General features: G+C 44.2%; 1 long non-coding RNA gene across 1 annotated transcript; it reads right to left on the minus strand.

Moving 5' to 3' along the window:
• Window positions 1–2,138, minus strand: LOC143751448 (uncharacterized). Its single transcript, XR_013207224.1, has 3 exons — window positions 2,005–2,138; window positions 819–918; window positions 1–189 (listed from the first exon to the last, which is right to left on the minus strand). It is a non-coding gene; the product is annotated as an uncharacterized LOC143751448 (long non-coding RNA).
• Window positions 2,139–21,402: the final 19,264 nt, after the last annotated feature.

Below are 21,402 nucleotides of genomic sequence, written 5' to 3' on the forward strand. Positions count from 1 at the left end.
ACAGCGAAGACCAAGGAAGACATGGAGACAGATGTTTCACGAACACCTGAAGAATGTCAGTGTCCCATGGGAAGATGTGGAGAACTAGTCCACGGATCGAATACGTTGGAGGACACTTGTTGCCCAATGTGCCCAGCACAGGACTTGATGATGATGTTGTGAGTTTATCCATAACTGTGGGATATTTTTCTGTAAAGAGATTGGATAATTAAATGTTAAATGCATTTATGTAATAAGTTTACTGATATTTGGGCATGATTAAAAGTATGTCATTAATAGCAAGCAAAAATAACACGATTTACATGCAAATGGGACAGTTATCACCAGTGGAACTGATCTGATCATGACAAAATAATCGAGTATCTGATGTCGTGTGACAAGTCATATTAGCTTTTCCACTCTTGCAAACAGACAGAGGTAGGTCATGAGGTGTGGAGAGACATCATGTATCATTGGAACATCAACAGACAGGGTCCAATTTGTAATAATTTTAAATAATACAATGCAATTAATATAAACTTTCTGACAGTGTGTGGGGCATCTGCAACTGATTTGCAAATATCGCGATAAATGTGTACAGGAATTGAGGCAGTAGCCAATGACAGCACTAGGAGTAAAAGCTGCAGGATTATGTACGAGTATACAAATATGTATGTGCATCGAATTTAAATTTGAGAACTTGTTAAATCTTGTGAATAATTAAGACTTAGAGACTATGTTTGTACTGATTGGGCTATGGGTTTTGTAAGAAAAGGTTTAAGAAACAACAAATGATTGATAAAATGTTTGATTACAGGTTAAAACCAACACATGCATACCATTGTGAATATTTGCCTTTGTAGCTTTTCGTCTCTCGTTTACTTCTCCTCAAACAATAATGAGCTGACTGAGTCCGAAAGGCCCTTTTGGTCTTTTCAGCTGAAAAAAGAGAAAATAAAATATCATTATGTATAATATATAGGATTATTTAAAGGAAAAATTACAGATTTACCTTACAATTTTTGGATTTTAAATTATTAGGCATTAAAAGCATGGTAAGTGTTGTAGTTACTATGCATTTACAACAAATATTACTATAAAACTACCAATACTGAGGGAAAAGCATGGTAAGTTTTGTGGTTACTGTGCATTTACAACAAATATTACTTTAAAACTACCAATACTGAGGTAAAAGCATGGTAAGTTTTGTGGTTACTGTGCATTTACAACAAATGACACATTAACACTGCAAATACTGTGGTAAAAGCATGGTAAGTGTTGTGGTTACTATGCATTTACAACAAATATTACTATAAAACTACCAATACTGAGGGAAAAGCATGGTAAGTTTTGTGGTTACTGTGCATTTACAACAAATATTACTTTAAAACTACCAATACTGAGGTAAAAGCATGGTAAGTTTTGTGGTTACTGTGCATTTACAACAAATATTACTTTAAAACTACCAATACTGAGGTAAAAGCATGGTAAGTTTTGTGGTTACTGTGCATTTACAAAAAATATTACTTTAAAACTACCAATACTGTGGTAAAAGCATGGTAAGTGTTGTGGTTACTATGCATTTACAACAAATATTACTTTAAAACTACAAATACTGAGGTAAAAGCATGGTAAGTTTTGTGGTTACTGTGCATTTACAACAAATGACACATTAAAACTGCAAATACTGTGGTAAAAGCATGGTAAGTGTTGTGCTTACTGCGCTTCTACTACAAATACCACTTTGGAACTAATATCTACTTTGAACCTGATATGAATATATTATATTTCATAACTGATTGAAGGTCTAGGCCTAAGTTATAGCACGTCACGTGACAGACAGTGTTTAATCACGTTAGTTTAGTAATGTGTTTTGAATTAGAAACCAATGTAACGCAAAGCCTCCGTGGAGATGACAGATATAATGCAGTGACTGAACATGAGAGAGCTAATCTGATTAATATCGACAAACAGAAAAGACATTATAGCAAACATTATTTGGACAGCGTATTTACGACTACTTACCAACATCTGGCACACGTGACCTGATGCCAAACATCGCGATGTGTTCGGAATGAGACTTCTTCAACGCTATTTCCTACTGATACAATTCGCGTCTGTTATTGCCGCCACAGGTTTCCCATTGAAAGCAATGGAGTTCCTAAGGCGCCACTATGTGACGCCTCGGGCGCTTGACCATGCTTCAGTTTTTGACACCTTGGGACTGAGAATGGGTTGGTATGTAGGTGCGCTGAACGCTCTAACCGGAAACTCCCGATATGTACTAAGTAGAACGTGGAAGTAGTTGTGCAAGTAGTCCATTGGAGTTCGGTAATGATTAAAGGGATAGTTCGGCCAAAAATGATATTTAAGCCATGCATTACTCACCCTCAAGCCGTTCGAGATGCATATGTCAATCTTGTTTCAGACGAACACATTTTCAGTTATTTTAGAAAATGTCTTAGACCCTTCAGTGGATATAATGTGAAGCAATGGGGTCCACCTCCTTCAAGTCCCAAGATGTGCATACATCCTTCACAAAAGTAATCCATCCGGCTGCAGGGGGATAAACAAAGGCCTTCTGAGGGTAATCCGTGTGGTTTTGTCGTAAAAATATACATATTTAAAACTTTATAAATGAAAATATCTGACTTCCGGCAACGATCGACGCGCGTTCACGGGTGATGGAAGTCGGCGTACGAGGTAGGACGTAGCGTAGGAACGCGCCTGCGCAGCCAGAGACCAGAGCAAAACAAAACTGTTTTGCTCTGCTCTCTGGCTGCGCAGGCGGGTTCGTTCTACGTCACGACGGTTCCTACGCTACGTCTAGGGTCTAAGTCATTTTCTAAAATAACTGAAAATGTTTTCGTCTGAAACAAGATTGACATATGCATCTTGAACGGCTTGAGGGTGAGTAATGTATGGGTTAAATATCATTTTTGGCCAACTATCCCTTTAATATTCCGGAGAGGGATCCGGAGGGTGGTGCGGGGTAGGCGGTACGGGAGCCTCTTCTGTAACAATATATTTGTGAATGGGGCAGAAATCCCGAGTGATATTCTGCAGAAAATGCTTGGCTTAATAAAGTGTAAAAATTCTGGCATTGAAGACCTTTGGGAAGTGATTTTTTGCAAAAAAGAGAAACCACAACAAGCACTCTTTATACTTAAGCCACTCCATTGTTAACAGAAGCTAACCCTAACATCCCATATTTTTTCCACCACCATGTCCCTTTAGGGGCTCCGTAGGAATGTGTCTGTCAAGTGTTTATTTTTTTTTATTTTTTTTCATTATTATTAGGTACTAATCATTACGATTTTTTGTTAATGGGGTACATCTATTCATGGAAAACCATGCGGCATGAAAGTTGATTAATATTTAATATAAAATATGCAGTTTTGTTTTGTGGGGACATAAAATCCAGCAAACAATAGGAATGACCATGTAAAAAGGTGTCATGGGTTTGTGAGGGTTATGAATTTTTGCCATATGTTTCATTCTTGGGTGAACTGTCCCTTTAAGAGCACCTTTAAAAGACCCTTTCTTCTGTATGTATGCCCTGTAGCTCCTTGACATCTGACTGAATGCTGCAGTTGCACTCGTGATTAAACCTCTGAAAATGATCCAAAATGTGGCAATGTTCTGTTTCTGATGCAGATAAGTTAGTTCATGCATTCATGACCTCGAGACTAAATTATTGTAATGCTATATTAGCTGGCTGTCCTGCATCCTCAATAAACAAGCTACAGTTAGTGCAAAATGCAGCTGCTAGAGTTCTTACTAGGTCAAGAAAATATGATCATATAACACCAATTTTATCATCTCTACACTGGTTACCTATCAAGTTCCGTATCAATTACAAAGTACTATTACTGACCTATAAAGCCCTAAATGGTTTAGCTCCTGTGTATTTAATGGACCTTCTATCGCCCTACAATCCATCGCGTTCTTTAAGATCACTAAATTCGAGGCTTCTGGTCATTCCTAGGATATCTAAGTCCACTAAAGGAGGAAGGGCGTTCTCACATTTAGCTCCAAAACTCTGGAATAGCCTTCCTGATATTGTTCGAGGCTCTGACTCGCTGTCCCAGTTTAAAACTAGATTAAAGAAGCATCTCTTTAGCCAAGCATTTACATAATGCTTACCTTTTATACCACTGCTGAATCAGATCAAATGCATTTAATATTATAACACTTGAAGTCTGTAGGTTATTTGTATAGGTTGCATAGTATTTACAGTCATTACGTTCCTGTGTATATTGCGTGAATGACGGGTGGTTGGGTAGATATTGTGTTTTGCGGTAGGTGGTATGCCATACGGAACCGTTGCCACTGAACCTGCTTAACGACGACAGTGGGGCTCGACAGCCTCAGTCAAACGGGTCGCCGCGTATGGTTGGGCTGCGGAGATATTGTGAGATTGTGGTTGGGTCTCAGCAGCAGGAGGGATGTAGAGGTCAATAAGCAGGGCTGAGTTGAGTGGGGGACGGAGGGGGTGACTCTAGGACGCAAGAATCACTGTCTTCATGTTTTTTATCATTTATGCCCGTTTTATGGAAATCATTATGAACAGCAACTACGCTAATTATTTTACCTTTTTGCTTTTCTGCTGTTATCTCGGGACGCGAGTCCCGAGAAAAACGGCGTTCGTCAGCTCCAGTTTGTATCCAGCCTTTCACGGAGACTTCAGATACCCCAATCACAAAGCCTGTGAAGAGACGACTCAACACCGGCGATATCGACCCTCTATGGTGGACGGCACTGATCCTCAACAACTCGTCTCAACACCGGCGTGATTACTTGGACTTCCAAAAGATGGAAATGGATAAATATTCTAAATGTTCTGATCCAATCTGACTTGTAATGCTGCCCGAATCATAAATCATGCTGTCACGGTGTGTGCGTTGTGTTTTGTTCCTTGTTCTTGTCTGTCATGTGTTTCCCTGTCTGTACATGTTCAGCTGTTCCCCGTTCTGTTGATTAGTCTCCCCATGTGTTTCTGATTAGCCACGCCCCCTTGTTATCTTGTTTAGCTTGTTTACCTGTGTATTTATACCCTTGTTCTTCAGTTGGTGTTTGTCGGTCGTTGTTTGATGTTCCTAGTTCTGTGTCCTGTGTGCCTTTTCTGAGTTTAGAGTTTTTTGGATTACTTGTCTGTTAGATAATTAAAGTGCTTGCATTTGGATTCGCTCTCTGCTTCATTCCTCCTGCCAGCGTTACAGAACGACCGACCAAATATGAATCCAGCAGCACGGATCTCGCCTGATCTACACAGGCTAGACCGGGAGTTCGCTGGACAGATCGCGGCCTTGGCCCTGGAAAGCCTTGATCTGTTCCAGTACACCTGGGGGTTTGTTCCCCTCGCTGCCTCCTGCTCTCTGGGTGATGAGGCGATTAAGATGTGCTACCGGCTGTTCAAGTCACGTCTGCCGATCCAGAGGCTGTTCAAGTCACGTCTGCCGATCCAGAGGCTGTTCAAGTCACGTCTGCCAGAGCCAGTGTGTGTGTTGTCTGTTCCCGAGCCAGAGCCAGTGTGTGTGTTGTCTGTTCCCGAGCCAGTGCCAGTGTGTGTGTTCTCTGTTCCCGAGCCAGTGTGTGTGTTGTCTGTTCCCGAGCCAGTATGTGTGTTGTCTGTTCCCGAGCCAGTGTGTGTGTGGTCTGTTCCCAAGCCAGAGTGTGTGTTGTCTGTTCCCGAGCCAGAGCCAGTGTGTGTGTTGTCTGTTCCGGAGCCAGAGCCAGTGTGTTGTCTGTTCCCGAGCCAGTGTGTGTGTGGTCTGTTCCCAAGCCCGAGTGTGTGTTGTCTGTTCCCGAGCCAGAGCCAGCGTGTGTGTTGTCTGTTCCGGAGCCAGAGCCAGTGTGTGTGTTGTCTGTTCCCGAGCCAGAGCCAGTGTGTGTGTTGTCTGTTCCCGAGCCAGTGTGTGTGTTGTCTGTTCCCGAGCCAGTGTGTGTGTTGTCTGTTCCCGAGCCCGAGCCAGTGTGTGTGTCTGCTGTTCCTGAGCCGGTGTCTGCTGTTCCTGAGCCGGTGTCTGCTGTTCCTGAGCCGGTGTCTGCTGTTCCTGAGCCGGTGTCTGCTGTTCCTGAGCCGGTGTCTGCTGTTCCTGAGCCGGTGTCTGCTGTTCCTGAGCCGGTGTCTGCTGTTCCTGCGCCTGAGTCACCGCCCTGGCCGCCTGAGTCACCGCCCTGGCTGCCTGAGCCGGTGTCTGCTATTCCTGCGCCTGAGTCACCGCCCTGGCCGCCCGAGGGGTCATCACCGCCCTGGCCGCCCGAGGGGTCTTCACCGCCCTGGCCGCCCGAGGGGTCTTCACCGCCCTGGCCGCCCGAGGGGTCTTCACCGCCCTGGCCGCCCGAGGGGTCGCCTGCTCCACCCACGGTCCAGGTCCACCCTCACTCCACGAACCTGGCCCTCCGTCCCTCCCCCAAGACCGCCTCCACTTCACCACCCTCCTGAACTTTAGTGTTTTTTTTTGTTTTGTTTTGTTTTTGTCTCAAGGGGCGTCGGGAGCCGCCCATGGGGGGGGGCTATGTCACGGTGTGGGCGTTGTGTTTTGTTCCTTGTTCTTGTCTGTCATGTGTTTCCCTGTCTGTACATGTTCAGCTGTTCCCCGTTCTGTTGATTAGTCTCCCCATGTGTTTCTGATTAGCCACGCCCCCTTGTTATCTTGTTTAGCTTGTTTGCCTGTGTATTTATACCCTTGTTCTTCAGTTGGTGTTTGTCGGTCGTTGTTTGATGTTCCTAGTTCTGTGTCCTGTGTGCCTTTTCTGAGTTTAGAGTTTTTTGGATTACTTGTCTGTTAGATAATTAAAGTGCTTGCATTTGGATTCGCTCTCTGCTTCATTCCTCCTGCCAGCGTTACACATGCACTGTTCCTTCGTTGGCCAGAGGAGAACTGGCCCTCCGACTGAGCCTGGTTTCTCCCAAGGTTTTTGTCTCCATTCTGTCACCTGATGGAGTTTTGGTTCCTTGCCACTGTTGCCTTGGCTTTTGGCTTGCTTAGTTGGGGACATTTAATATTCAATAATATTATTGATCTGCCTTACTTAAGGTGGACGTTGACACAATTTTCTTTTAGAAACAAACTCTGTTATATTATTTTCATGTTATCACTGTGAAGCTGCTTTAATAAAATCTGTATTGTAAAAAGCGCTATATAAATAAAGGTGACTTGACTTGACTTGACTCAATGTGCCTGGTCTTCAATGAGGATGAGAGGGCCCACGTCACAACTCTTTTGGATTTGCTTCACTGAATGTAGAGGTTTAGTACCCACATCATATCTGATACAAGTGGTGCTCACTGCAGTGCCAAATGGGTCAAATAGGATGCAATGTGGACATAATGGGTGGAGTTTAGGGATAGGGTAAAGGTTAGGGTTAGGGTATGGCTGGGCCTTCAAGTTTCGCCCAGTACATCCAGAGAGGAGGAGCTGGACATCAAGCTCCTCCCACTGTTTCAGTGAGCAGCCTCTACTCAGAGACTTGTAGAAGCAACCTAACATGACATGTACAATAAAATCATAAAATATTATTTACATTGTGGTTACTTCTGCAAATACGTTTTTATCTCATGTTTGTTTTTGTTAACCCCATCAGTTAGGTTTAGGTTAGATAGTACGCTGTTTTTACGCTGTTGACCATTTTAGCGTCACTCTCCCGACATTTCGTTTATGAACAGCCGCCATACGTACAACAATCAATGTAATAAAATTTTGCCAGATTCATGTTCATCTGTTTCGGATCAAATTGGACACACTTTTAACACCACTCACTTTGAAAAGCAGCCATGAAAACCAGGGCTATTACAGTTATCTAAAACTAACACCATAAAAAAAAAGTTACTTGAAATTAAATAAAATTGAACTGAAACTAAAAATGCAAGAAACAATTCTATACCATTTTGCAGAAGTGCGACCACTTGCACATTTTTCTAATGAGCCTGGGTTGATATTTGCCCTAATTTATTAATTAATTAAATTAACAGATATATTTGAATGTGTTTTAAAAAAATACTAAAAAGGACTACATCTACAAAAGCTTTAATGCCAGTAACGCTTTATCCAACTTTGACAAGTTAGTTTAAAAGAGAAAAGATCTGGGCAGAAAGTTCAGTTTCCTTCAAACAGTGAGATCTTGTTGGGGCTCAAGGCTTGATATGCAGGACAAAGTGTGTTTGACGGAGCCTTTCAGGCCAGAATGAACCCATCTTCTCCAGCCACAGCTTTCTATGCCATGCAATTATTATTCTGCTGTTCAATTATTCAAAAGCACTCTTAAATTTGTATCACCTGCATAGGAGTTGAATCATTTTTAAAGCAAACATTGAGAAAAAGGAGGAAGTAAGAAAGGAAGTTGATGTCACTTTCTTTCTCGTACATTCACCCACCCTTACTCCTGCCTTGCCGTTTTGGTTTCTTTCATTCAGAGACAGCTGTTTCCAAAGTTTACAGAGCATATTAGAAGGCCAGGCAAGAGTAATGTGATTCTGCCAAATGAGATCTTTCATCAGAAGTGTTCATGTTCATTTTCTCACGGCTCTACAGACAGATAGAGAGAGAGAAATGAGTCACTAGTACCAGATCCTCAGTATTCCTTCTGGCGCTGAGCCTGAGAGTGATAAAAAAATGCATTGGAAGAGGGGTAATATGTGGCAAGTACTTCAAAACTTAGTTAGGGGCCATTCTGCATCATTGTTTTCACAGTCTGTAGATTTTTTTTTAACATCTCAAAACATTTATTTCATGTTCCATTGAAATGGCAATGGTGTTACAGAAGTGAAAGAAAGGATATACACAGGGCTGGAGGGGTGGAGCATGTTTAGCTCGCATCCTGCCAACACTGGCTATCTAACTGTAACAGTCTCTGCACGCATGAGCCATAGAAACGACAACATTATTAAGAGATCTTCACCAAAAGATAGTCTGATTGTTTACAGAAATTACTAGCCAAGTTCCATTGAGCCAAGTTCAACTGTTCATTGATTCTCCTCAACATCTGTACAGTTCCTGTGACTCAACTAGAGAAAGTAAGTTCTTGTTGTTTTTATAAAAGTGTCTACCAAATACTTAAATGTTGAAATAGAGCTTATTTGATCATCTTTCAATCATTGCTCATAGGGATGGACAGTATAACTAAAATTTAATCTCAGAGTTTATTTTTGCTCGAAATTCAATTTATCTTAAAATACAGTTTTGTTTATTAACCACTTTAACAAACAGTTTTTTTTTTTAATTTTACCATTAACAAACAGTTATTTTAAGAGTAGGGTTATCACTGAAATTTCTTTCATACTTTGCCTACTTTTTAAACAGTATTATGGTAAAAATGGAACACAATGGTAACGTTTACACTTCCTGCTCTGTATTTTTGTATTATTCCATGTCGCTCTCTAGTAAATGTACTGCAGTACTACCCACTGACTGCTATGCAAACTCTGTAACTTTATGAGCCCACATGGGCCCACTGTGCGGCACTGACTTCCTTTATCTAGCATTCAGACGCTTTACTCCTTTTTTTATTAAAAGCTTTGCATTCTCCTCTGTTGCCACTTATTTCTGTTACATTCCTCACAGTTCTCTGATAACCTCTTTTCTTAAATAAACATCACAAGGCACTTGTTTTGGTTCAGGAGCAACTGGTGGCTGCTGATTGTTTCACAACTTACAGGAAGTTCAATCATAAAGTCACTGATATAGTTATTTGCTTTCATAAAGCAACCTGTGAGTAATACCAAAGAGTATAGAAGAACAAAAGCTGAATCTCTGAAGCTTTTTTGGTAACAGCCACTAGGTGGCGCTTCGGTAGCGCGGCCGCCATTTTGGGGTGAAAATTCCAACTGGAGTTACTGGACAACAGCACAGATAACAGTTAATCCAATCATTAAATACACATTTGAGGTAGTTTTTACTTGCTTTATTGAGTATTTCCATTTTATGCAACTTTACACCTTTACTACTATTATTAGTTACCAACTCCACTAGGCCTGAAATATATTGTGTACGTTTTAATCCCCTGGATCATGCTACAAACATGATGATCTTATAGAACATGATGGACAGTGGCTGTGTATTTTTGTTTACATAGTCTTGCTATAACGGTCATTAATATAAGATAGTACTGCAAAAAAAATAAATAAAAAAAAATAAAAAAAAAATAAACAGTTGACTGTAAAGTTATTCTATATCTGTTATAAATATTATGTCCTGACCTTTACTTACTTTTATATGTTGGTATTAATTCAGTGTTTGTAATGCTAATACTAAAGGTTTTGTGGGAAAAAAGTAGAAAACTTGTCTAAGTCTGTGAAATAAACCGTTAAAAGGGATTTGTTGATCACTAGATTGTACTCTGATTGTATTCTGTGTTGTCATCATTCAGTTTGGATTTGATCTTTAATGTACTTAAAAAAAAATATTAAAAAGCAGCTGATTTTGCCATAGCGCCAGCAAAAAGCTAGTGGATAGTGATGGGAAGTCCGGCTCTTTTCAAATAATTGGCTTTTAGAGCGGCTTGTTCGCGAACGACACATCAACACTAGTGGACTGCCGAGTCGCTTTCACCCCAAAATGGCGGAAGCGTAGCGCTGCTGCTGGGCGCGTTTGTTGCAATGGAAGTTTTATTAAGTTTCGCCTCTTGTTCTTCTATACTCTTTGGTAATACTGAGATTGAACTCTGCTCACTGTAAGTTGTGTTGGGCTTCTTCTAATAAGTACTTCTAATAAGAACTTAATATAAGTTAAATATACTAAGTATATCCAAAAAAGCACAATTTAAATACATTTCCTTTTCACCTACAGTATATGCGTGTTAATGCTGCAGGAGTAAATATATCTGCAATATGTTCCACATGCAGTACCATATCTGTTCACATACAGTATCTGTATTATGAAGTGTATTACTGAATGTAAATTACATACATTATGATATATTAGTAAATATATTATTATCACATATTTTCTATAATATGAAAAGTAAATATTATTCAATATATTGTGAATATATGAACACAATATATTTGTAATGAAGTAGCGGACGAGGAGAGATCCATTTGCAGCTTTTATTAGAATGGTCAGACAGGCAGGGTTAAACAACAGCAGACAGAACAACGGAGAGAACACAGAGCAGATCGGGGTCACAGGCAGAAGTCAGGGCTGGCAGCAAAAGGCAAAGTCCAATTAACAATCCGGGTAAAGGCAGGCAGAGAACAATCAGGAGTCGAGATACACAGTCCAAGGTCAGTAAGGAGAACAACAAACACAGGAATAAACGCTCGAATTGAAAGCCAGGGCAATGCAATACTTTGCAGAGAACTGAAGAGTGAAAGAGGTTTATATGGGTGTGTGTGAATGAGCTGCAGGTGTATAAGTCACAGGTGAATGAGATGATGAGTGCTGATGAGTCCCAAAAGCGAGTATGGGAAATGTAGTTTGTGAGGAACTGATCATAGTCTCTTGTGGAGCGCCCTCTGGTGGCTCTCGAGGGCACTCCAGCTGGTGATCGTTACATATCACATCACACACACTGGCTCGGGAACAGACATCACACACACTGGCTCGGGAACAGCAGACAACACACACTGGCTCGGGAACAGCAGACAACACACACACTGGCTCAGGAACAGCAGACAACACACACACTGGCTTAGGAACAGCAGACAACACACACACTGGCTCAACAACAGCAGACAACACACACACACTGGCTCAGGAACAGCAGACAACACACACACACTGGCTCGGGAACAGCAGACAACACACACACACTGGCTCGAGAAGAGCAGACAACATACACACACTGGCTCGGGAACAGCAGACAACACACACACACTGGCTCGGGAACAGCAGACAACACACACACTGGCTCGGGAACAGACATCACACACACTGGCTCGGGAACAGACATCACACACACTGGCTCGGGAAAAGACATCACACACACTGGCTCGAGAACAGACAACACACACACTGGCTCGGGAGCAGACATCACACACACTGGCTCGGGAGCAGACATCACACACACTGGCTCGGGAGCAGACATCACACACACTGGCTCGGGAACAGACGGAACAGACTCTGGCTTGGGAACAGACTCTAGCTCGGGAACAGACGGAACAGACTCTGGCTCAGGAACAGACAGAACAGACTCTGGCTCGGGAACAGACGGAACAGACTCTGGCTCGGGAACAGACGGAACAGACTCTGGCTCGGGAACAGACGGAACAGACTCTGGCTCGGGAACAGACGGAACAGACTCTGGCTCGGGAACAGACGGAACAGACTCTGGCTCGGGAACAGACGGAACAGACTCTGGCTCGGGAACAGACATCACACACACTGGCTCAGGAACCAGAGCTCGGTGTGTAGCCTGTACAGCAGTGCAGAGATCGTTTCCACACCGAGTCTGCTGTGCTGCACGTGCTGAATTAAAGTTACAGCGCATGGTTCGTGGTCAAAATGAACACAGATTGACATGAAAATATAATAATCTTACCATAAATGCATTTAATTAAATAAAATGTATAGTATCTCACCATAAATGTATTTTTGGACTTGCAGACTTGGAGGAGTTCCGTTTTCTCTCTCACACACACACACACACACACACACACACACACACACACACACACACACACACACACACACACACACACACACACACACACACACACACACACACACACACACACGCGTGCACACACACACATAGACACACACGCGCGCACACACACACACACACAAACACGCACACACACACACACACACACACACGACTTGTTTAAATACATTTATGTTGTTAATAAATAACAATAAATTGTTGTTGTACCAGCAATATCTCCAAGTTTTGTTTTTCACAGTAGAAAAATTCTATGAATTGCCAGTGCAAGAGAGTACCGGCACGTTTTTTCCCCCACTTCAAGCACTGGCTATAGGACATACAGTCAGATAAAATCCGTCAAAAAGCTGTTCATATTCCAACAAGGAACCTGCCGAGACACTTGTGTCTGAAAAAAAGAAAGAAAAAAATCCCTGGAGACAATATTTCTATAACATTTAGCTTTCAATTCTGGACCTTGCTCTCCCTATCAGGGCAGCTACCAAACCATGGTCCTGCCCCTGTTCCCTGGTGTTCTCACTTCTCAAACCAAACCCTGGATTTGACATTCTGTTCAGTAAACCTCTGTTTACATAGGCAACACCAATCCCTCTCTTCTAGTTTTTTTTCTAGTTATAGTTATATTAAAAAATGTTCTGTCTCCTACTTTATAATGGGAGTGAATGGCTGGTGAAAATTTGAAGCCCAAAAAAGCGCATCCATCCATTATAAAAGTAATCCATAATCCAGGGGGTTAATAAAGGCATTCTGAAGCGAAGCCATGCATTTGTGTAAGGAAAATACACATATTTAAAACTTTAATCACTGGCTTCTGGCAGATGGCCGTACGCATCGGTGGAAGAATAACCCCTGACCCCGACGCACAAAGTAATGACGAAAGCAGGAGCTCAGAGGAAAGAGAAAAAAAAAACACCAGTTGCGAATTAGAAATTTTGAACAGAAATGTCTGAGAATTTCTATATAATAGAAGAGGAGCTTCAGTTTGTTGCACAGCCCTATTTGTCTAGACCACGAGAGGCTTCTAAGCTTACGATACTCCTACATACGCCATACATGCGTACATGTTACTCTTGTGGCGCAAGTCAACTTGCGTAGTACGCGTACGGTCGTCTGGCGGAAGTTAGTTATTTTATATTATAAAGTTATAAGTATGGGTATTTTTTCTTACAAAAACCCATGGCTTCTCTTCAGAAGGCCTTCATTAACCCCCCGGAGTCTGTGTGGAGTATTTTTATAATGGATGGCTGAACACAGAAACCGAAAATTCTCGGGACAGCGGCATTTGTCCAAATTTCAATATTAACCGTTCTATTTAATCGGAAACGATCTTAAAACAGGGCTTTAAGTGTAAAATACCGAACTTGTCCTTTAAAGAAAAGCATCCTTCCTTTGCATAAAAGTGCTTCCATCAATGCTTGTTATTATTGTTGAAGGACTGATAGCATTCACGTCTTCATTTCATACAAATGTTGTTTTGGGGGATGTTTTTTTGTGGATGTAGTTTTCCTTTGCATTGGAGGTAACTGCTGTGCTGCCAGCATATAAACTGAGCAACAGGGCTTGAGGTTTTAAAAGCACTCTGAACATTATTCTAATGTAAATAGGCAGTGTAACTGACAACCTTACCTTCATCTCACCTGGGAGAATAATCAATCCTTACATGAGGCTCTTTTTAAGGGAACCCCCGCCCCCAGATTTGGTGTCTCATTTACAACATTGGGTTATTTCCATTGACGGAAAGGACTTTCTTTGAGTGCATGGGTCATATGATATGGTCCGTTTGACCCCAGTTAATTCAAGTTCAGGCTCATTTACATTGGGGATGGGGGATGGGGGTGGGGGGTAACACTGTGGATGCAGAAGAAATTTGTGTTGTTACACGGCAAAAATAAAACGGGGAAAAAAATATATAGCATAAAATGCCTAAAATCAAATACCAGTGGTATATGCCCAAACAAAAGGTAATTATATTAAAGTATTAATTAATACATTTGCATTATTTTTGTTTGTTTGTTTGTTTGTTTGTTTGCAGTATTTGTTTTGCAGTTTGCAGTTATTGTAATTCCACAAATTACTTGTTCTTAAGAGATTTTTCTTGATGATGTCACAAACTCACTTGAATATCCATAAATATAGACTATATGATTAAAAATAAGTTTTGGATATCCAATTAATTTATATATTTAAAGTAATATAACATTATTAAATATAAAGATATTTTGAAACTAAAAAAGACAGATACTAGAATAAGAATAACTTTTTATATTCAAAAGTATTATTCAGTTTAGAATTGAATTCAAAATGAATTTGAAAGGATGTCGAATTCAAGTGGAATGGAATTCAAAAAGATGTTCATATTTTCAGTACAAATTACTCTTAAACAATACTATACACTTAACTTTACACAGTATCACAAAAACTGAAATGCCATAAAAAAGTGTGTTTAATTTAAATAGTTATTTTCACTATTTTAATAAACAGGGATTAAAGTTTAAGTACGACGGATTTCCGTTAATTGCAGCGAGTCTATGACGGATTTCCGTTAATTGCAGGGTTCCCGCCTGTCCTTAATTGTCACGGTGAGACGTGGGGATAAACCCAAACGCAGACAGTATAAAATAAGACACGGTTTAATGACAAAAACAGGAAAACAAAACCCACGAGGGGGCAAAACAGATGGAACACAGAATACCAGACTGACTAGACTAAACTAGGAAACAAATGAACAAGAAAACAAACAAGACTTCAAGAGATGCTAACAATGACTAGATGTACACAGGGTACTCACGATCAACGTATAACAATGAACCGACACAAGACAGCAAACACAAGGGGATTAAATAGGAAGACTAATCAAACATAACAGGTGACACGGGTGAAACACTAATGACAGAATCAGGATAACAAGGGGGCGGGGTAACGAGACGAGACAACACAAGCACATGACCAAAACACAAGGCCATGTGCTTGCACACAGAACATGGTTCTGTCATGATCCTGCCAAAACACTAGAACTCACAGACCTGATGGCAGAATCATGACAGTACCCCCTCCTTAAAGAGCGGCTACCAGACGCTCCCCAAGGAGACATTAACCGCGGGACAAGACTGACAGAGACATAGACCAGACCCAACAAAACATGACAAATAATAACAAGGGCATACAAGCGTGAACAATGACCGGGTTGGGGTGAAACATCAGAAAAAACAAACAAGGAAGGGGAGGCGGAGGGACAACAGAGTCTTTGAGCGAGAATCCGGGGTGGGTGGGCGGGGCGGTGATTTTGGAACTACAGGGTGTGGGCTTAGGACGGGGGACCCGAACGGACTTGGGTGGAGTGGTGTGAGTAGACGGAGAAACAGTCCTAGGTTGAACCATGACGGGGGAAACAAACGGGAGTCCGGGGGCAGTAGAGACAGGGACACACGAGGAGACAGTCCGGAGACTTCTGACGGGGAACATGGTTGGAACTCTGGAACAGCGCTCGCCGCGACGGGCTCTGGAACAGCGCTCGCCGCGACGGGCTCTGGAACAGCGCTCGCCGCGACGGGCTCTGGAACAGCGCTCGCCGCGACGGGCTCTGGAACAGCGCTCGCCGCGACGGGCTCTGGAACAGCGCTCGCCGCGACGGGCTCTGGAACAGCGCTCGCCGCGACGGGCTCTGGAACAGCGCTCGCCGCGACGGGCTCTGGAACAGCGCTCGCCGCGACGGGCTCTGGAACAGCGCTCGCCGCGACGGGCTCTGGAACAGCGCTCGCCGCGACGGGCTCTGGAACAGCGCTCGCCGCGACGGGCTCTGGAACAGCGCTCGCCGCGACGGGCTCTGGAACAGCGCTCGCCGCGACGGGCTCTGGAACAGCGCTCGCCGCGACGGGCTCTGGAACAGCGCTCGCCGCGACGGGCTCTGGAACAGCGCTCGCCGCGACGGGCTCTGGAACAGCGCTCGCCGCGACGGGCTCTGGAACAGCGCTCGCCGCGACGGGCTCTGGAACAGCGCTCGCCGCGACGGGCTCTGGAACAGCGCTCGCCGCGACGGGCTCTGGAACAGCGCTCGCCGCGACGGGCTCTGGAACAGCGCTCGCCGCGACGGGCTCTGGAACAGCGCTCGCCGCGACGGGCTCTGGAACAGCGCTCGCCGCGACGGGCTCTGGAACAGCGCTCGCCGCGACGGGCTCTGGAACAGCGCTCGCCGCGACGGGCTCTGGAACAGCGCTCGCCGCGACGGGCTCTGGAACAGCGCTCGCCGCGACGGGCTCTGGAACAGCGCTCGCCGCGACGGGCTCTGGAACAGCGCTCGCCGCGACGGGCTCTGGAACAGCGCTCGCCGCGACGGGCTCTGGAACAGCGCTCGCCGCGACGGGCTCTGGAACAGCGCTCGCCGCGACGGGCTCTGGAACAGCGCTCGCCGCGACGGGCTCTGGAACAGCGCTCGCCGCGACGGGCTCTGGAACAGCGCTCGCCGCGACGGGCTCTGGAACAGCGCTCGCCGCGACGGGCTCTGGAACAGCGCTCGCCGCGACGGGCTCTGGAACAGCGCTCGCCGCGACGGGCTCTGGAACAGCGCTCGCCGCGACGGGCTCTGGAACAGCGCTCGCCGCGACGGGCTCTGGAACAGCGCTCGCCGCGACGGGCTCTGGAACAGCGCTCGCCGCGACGGGCTCTGGAACAGCGCTCGCCGCGACGGGCTCTGGAACAGCGCTCGCCGCGACGGGCTCTGGAACAGCGCTCGCCGCGACGGGCTCTGGAACAGCGCTCGCCGCGACGGGCTCTGGAACAGCGCTCGCCGCGACGGGCTCTGGAACAGCGCTCGCCGCGACGGGCTCTGGAACAGCGCTCGCCGCGGCGGGCTCTGGAACAGCGCTCGCCGCGGCGGGCTCTGGAACAGCGCTCGCCGCGGCGGGCTCTGGAACAGCGCTCGCCGCGGCGGGCTCTGGAACAGCGCTCGCCGCGGCGGGCTCTGGAACAGCGCTCGCCGCGGCGGGCTCTGGAACAGCGCTCGCCGCGGCGGGCTCTGGAACAGCGCTCGCCGCGGCGGGCTCTGGAACAGCGCTCGCCGCGGCGGGCTCTGGAACAGCGCTCGCCGCGGCGGGCTCTGGAACAGCGCTCGCCGCGGCGGGCTCTGGAACAGCGCTCGCCGCGGCGGGCTCTGGAACAGCGCTCGCCGCGGCGGGCTCTGGAACAGCGCTCGCCGCGGCGGGCTCTGGAACAGCGCTCGCCGCGGCGGGCTCTGGAACAGCGCTCGCCGCGGCGGGCTCTGGAACAGCGCTCGCCGTAGCGGGCTCTGGAACAGCGCTCGCCGTAGCGGGCTCTGGAACAGCGCTCGCCGTAGCGGGCTCTGGAACAGCGCTCGCCGTAGCGGGCTCTGGAACAGCGCTCGCCGTAGCGGGCTCTGGAACAGCGCTCGCCGTAGCGGGCTCTGGAACAGCGCTCGCCGTAGCGGGCTCTGGAACAGCGCTTGCCGTAGCGGGCTCTGGAACAGCGCTTGCCGTAGCGGGCTCTGGAACAGCGCTTGCCGTAGCGGGCTCTGGAACAGCGCTTTCCGTAGCGGGCTCTGGAACAGCGCTTGCCGTAGCGGGCTCTGGAACCCAAACGCAGACAGTATAAAATAAGACACGGTTTAATGACAAAAACAGGAAAACAAAACCCACGAGGGGGCAAAACAGATGGAACACAGAATATCAGACTGACTAGACTAAACTAGGAAACAAATGAACAAGAAAACAAACAAGACTTCAAGAGATGCTAACAATGACTAGATGTACACAGGGTACTCACGATCAATGTATAACAATGAACCGACACAAGACAGCAAACACAAGGGGATTAAATAGGAAGACTAATCAAACATAACAGGTGACACGGGTGAAACACTAATGACAGAATCAGGATAACAAGGGGGCGGGGTAACGAGACGAGACAACACAAGCACATGACCAAAACACAAGGCCATGTGCTTGCACACAGAACATGGGTCTGTCATGATCCTGCCAAAACACTAGAACTCACAGACCTGATGGCAGAATCATGACATTAATGTCTTAAATTCACTTTTCATAATTTTAAAGCCGTAAATAGACTTTCATTTCTCAAATAGTGTGAAAAAATACTAATTTTCCTTAAATTAAGGAAAGGCGAGGTGTATTCACCCTGCTGAGGGGGGTGTTATAAAGCCTGGATTGGAGCGAAAGCACGTTCCTCTCTCCACTCTAAGCATTCTCTAATAACTTCGCTCATGGTCCACTCCGGGTTTTCAATTCCCGCTCACGGAAAAACTGGTCCGTGTTCACTCAATTAATCTTAGTTTTGGAGAAGTACTGGCTACAGCACGTTTACTGCGGTCCGAGCCCGAGCCCGAGTCCGTTTGTTCCCGGCGCCCCCCGCAGCGTTGGTCTGGAGGGTTTCACTCAACTCGATTCTATCGAACCCTGGTGCGTTTGCGTGCATATTAAGTCAACGCAAACGTGCACAGCGCATGATAGAAAACAGAACGCGGCTCAATATTGGCCGTTTCACAATACCAAGTACGCAAACTTCGGACTTGCGTCCTTGGTAGTTCGAAATTGCCAAGTTCGACTCGGGAGAACGAACTCCCGAGGACGCGAGTCCGGTTATTCTGCAAATGGAACAGCGGCGTACTTGATCGCGTCACTCAGCACGCTCTGGCTACTCCGGTATATTTTAGGCAACAAAAAAACGAAATATGGTATAAAATACAACTCTGCCTCTTTTCATCAACAATAAAACGAAATATATATAAAACACCACTCTGCCTCTTTTCATTTATAAATGAACATATTATCATAAACATATTAATGGCCACACAAATGTGGTTCAGGCAACGCACATTGATTATCTTCACTGCATATATTTATAACAACAACACGAAATATAAAACAACACGAAATATAAAACACAACCCTGCTTCTTTTTTATTTCATTAAAAAAAATATGAAACATTATTGATCATTAAAACTGACATTTAACAAACAGAGACAGGGTTGTATCGTTTTATTTTATTATGCATGTACACATACAGTGAAGAGAATGCATAGTAAAATATATATATAAAGAATATTTTAGAATATATAACATTACACAACCCTGTCTCTTTTTGTTAAATGTCAGTTTTAATGATCAATAATATCTAGTATAAAAGTATAAGTAATAGGTAGGCTATAATAAGCTACAATGAGAAATAAAGCAAACAATTCAGTCAAACATTAGTCAGCTCTCTAATAGGCTACAAAGTTAAAGTTAAATAGCCTAAATATATAAAGTTATGAAACTTCACTTTGCCCTCAGCCGAAACGATTTGCCATGGAACAAACTATCTATTAATATAGTTTAGCATTCTTTGGTCTTATAAGACAAATAAAAACATGCACTTTAAAGTTATGTAGATGGTTGATTATTTGTCAAGCTAAGTATTTTTTTTCCATAGATTAAAATAGCTTTAAAATACACAAACTGGCAATATTAAAGCGGTTTAAAACATCTCCCCTTAAAACGCTATTGGTCTCAACTATTTAAATAAAGTTAAAGGAATATGATTTAGCTTGAAAAAAAATTCAGTCAGAAGATTTTTTTTCACTTTAATCCCTGAATAAATGAATATACTTTATTCCCCTATTTTCCCTTATACTTTACATACTCCATAATTATGATGATTCTGTACTGCTATAAAGCTATCCTAAAACAATATTTTTGTGGTGCAGAATGAAAAAATTAAAATCTGATAGGAGTGTTGAATGATTTGACAGTAAGAAGAGAGAAATATGTCTACCCGGCTGAGGGGGGAAAAGTATGAGGGTATCAAAGTGTCAGAATTTTACTTGAGTCAATTGAGTATATTCCTCTTCCTGTTATTCTGCAGCAGGCCTAAATCAAAATGTCAAATGTCAAAACAACTCGTATCCACACTGAGTCAATTCTGAATCCTGTACCAGAGAACATCCTCCATGCTGTTAAGTGCAGTGAAAGAGGCACAATGTAAAAACTACAGTCAAACCTATATCACAGGCATAACATCTAATCCAGTCATAACATGGACAATTCCAACATGTGATGATGCCACCTATAGTGTAGGACCATATACTAATTCAACAAGAGTGTGTATACAGCTACTCTCTCTTTGTCTCTCTTTCTCATAAGGTTGAGTCTTCACCACCTGCTTCAGTTCATACACAATAATAGCTGCACCTCCTTGAGTTGTTGTCATGACAACTGCACAAGACATCATCAGAGGCCAGCAGAGAGATGCTTTGGTACCCAGTCATTATGATATACATGGTGAACAAACTGTGCACAAGCGTGTTCCTGTCTGTTTGTATCCAGACTGTGTTGGTAGCTAGCACAGTCGTGGCCTAATGGTTAGAGAGTCAGACTGGTGACCTGCAGGTTGGGGGTTTGATTCTCAACAGCGGCAGGAAATTACTGAGTGTAAGCAAGGCAAACTAACCCCTGGTACCACAGCAACATAACTGCCCACTGCTCTGTGTGTCTGTGCAGTGGGTTTGTGTGCTCGCTAATCCTAATATGTGTGTGTACCAACTTGGATGACAGAAGACAAATTCCAGATATGGGTTACCATACTTGGCCTTCACGTCATGTCATTTTTACTTGCAAGCAAGATTAGCTGAAGACATTTTGTTTCTTACAGAACCCATAAGACCAATTACATTTTGAGAAATATGAAAGCTGTAAAGAAGTCCTAAATATCCCTGGAAATGACCTGTGGTACAAGAAAGAGTATCCAGAGAGCTAGCATAACCAAATATTTTTTTTTTAATTACTATTATTGTCAGTAAAATGTGAGTG

Source organism: Siphateles boraxobius, unplaced genomic scaffold (genome assembly GCF_051911475.1).
Source record: "Siphateles boraxobius isolate OS27281-9 unplaced genomic scaffold, OSU_SipBor_1 26, whole genome shotgun sequence".
In the NCBI taxonomy this organism is placed as follows: domain Eukaryota; kingdom Metazoa; phylum Chordata; class Actinopteri; order Cypriniformes; family Leuciscidae; genus Siphateles; species Siphateles boraxobius.